Raw genomic sequence first — 2,223 nt, 5'->3', positions numbered from 1 at the left:
TAATCACACAAGAAAAAAAAAATCATTTTTTGTAACATGCTTGAAGGAAGGAGCTCAAACTAACGCTACAACCCTGAGAGACTTGAGCCTAAACTTTGTTTGGAGAGTTATTAATTTGTGAATTCTTGTTTTCTAAAGTCGTTGCATGATCTCATATTTCTTTGCTTGGTTGCTACTTAGAATGCGTTTTCATCATTATAGATCCAAATACTAGAACTCATACCCGTTTCATTCAAAGCATGAGATTGAGTGCATAACATACAACAAGATGAAGTTGCTTAGTTAAACCAGAGTCAAAAAGCCTTACCCTTTGCATATGTATTGTAGGTTTAACCCCTTTGAGCCTTTATTTAGCCTATTTTCTTTGTTAGCCACATTATCCTTGCCTAACCTAGAATAGGACTATACATACCCTTGTTCTTAAAGGATAGTGAAGCATGACTTAGAGGGAATTCCTTTTGATCTACATTATGCAGAAAAACAAGTGTGGGGGGGAAGGTTTCTTGTTGGAAATCGGAAATCTGAAAAAGAAAAAAAGTTGAGAAATAAGTGAGAATGAACTCATAAGTATTGGTTGTTGAAGAAGGGTCCAAAAGTTTCAATCTGGCCCAAAGTGTTGTGTGAATCTCCCATGGGTGTTTAAAGTTGATTTCTGCATTCAAAAGTGAATTCTAAGTGTTTATTTCATTACGTTGCTTACTATTGCTTAAAGAACCTTTGTTTATCCTTAACCTTTGTTTGTTAGCCAAGACCTTAGCCCCATTACAACCTTTAGACTTCTATGTTGATTGTTACGTGTTTCAATAATGTGGAGGTTGAGATTGGTACGAGCATATGGTATCCCTGGTTCTCGCTTCTAAGTAGTGGCATTCCGTTCATGAGATCACATACATGGTGTATTAATAATTCCAGAAAGTGCTTTCTTTGTTTAAAACATATGTGAGTGTTTAGTCTACATGTTTACATCAATCTTCTCACATATACCTAGTGTAGGGAGTGTTCGTTGTTTAAAACATATGTGAGTGTTTAGTCTACATGTTTACATCAATCTTCTCACATATACCTAGTGTAGGGAGTGTAGTCAGAAAATCTGTGTGAAAATAGAGAGTATAATCGGTAAGGAATTGAGTGAATTCTCTAAGACATGTTACTACATTCAAAATGTTGTTTTAAATGGATTAAATGCGAGCTAGTGAGTGGTTACTACAATTAAGTATAAGCTCGAGGGTAAGGATGGCTAAAATCTATGTGAGTGGTGATTTTTAACATGTCATGTTTCATGGGAAATCCCTGAGGCAATTGTTGGAAGGTTTAGGTTGTATTTTGTTTGTTTTGTTTTGCTCGGGGATTAGAAAAAGCTAAGTGTAGGGGGAATTTGATAGGAGCATATTTATGTGACTTTGTTAGCTTGTTTCTTTGCATTTAGTAAGTTAGTTTTTATTTATTATAGTAATTTAAGCTATTTTCGTGTGTTTGTAGGTTTAGATGGCAAAAGAGGCAAGAAAGTGCATTTTGGTGCATTTTAGAGCAATTTTGGGTTGGAATGGATAACTTGCATATGGAGCAAGGTGGATGGACGAATTTGAAGTTCAAGAGGGGCCAAGAATGTGCTTAACATCTGGAAAAATTAATTCAAGACTTGGAAGATAAGGAATAAAAAAGAAGAAGAAGGAACCATTATCCAAACTACCTTATCTTATCCAAACCTTATCCAACCTTATCTTATCTTATCCTATCCTAATCTTTTGCTACCTTAATTCCAGCTGCAAGGAGGACATCTAAATGACATTAGAACACCTAAATATATGGTTCTAGAAGCCCTATCCTTCTCTTGGTGCCGCCCCCTTATCCCTTGTCCTTCTAGAAACCTGCCATAATACCCTTTCTAGAAGGCCTTATTTGGTCCTATTTCTATGCCGCACCTATTCCTTTTAGATGGCCCATTCTTTGCCGTGTAACCCTAACCTTTTCCCCCTAGGATTGTGTAATCCTTTTCCCTTCAGAAATTGTGCATAGCCCTAGGCCTATATATACATATTTCTGCCACATAGTTCATACAACACACATGAGAGAAATTCAGAAAAATACAAAGAGTGTGCCGCAGGTTTCTGAGAGTTTTTTGAGACTTGTGCCGTGCAAGGAAGGAAGTAGAGGAAGAATGCCATGCCTGCCACCATCCAAGGGAGTGCCGCTGCCTACTTTGGAGTGTTATAGCGTTTCTGG

Source organism: Pyrus communis, chromosome 1 (assembly GCF_963583255.1).
Source record: "Pyrus communis chromosome 1, drPyrComm1.1, whole genome shotgun sequence".
NCBI classification, from domain to species: Eukaryota; Viridiplantae; Streptophyta; class Magnoliopsida; order Rosales; family Rosaceae; genus Pyrus; species Pyrus communis.
Note: the sequence above shows the minus strand (reverse complement) of the source record.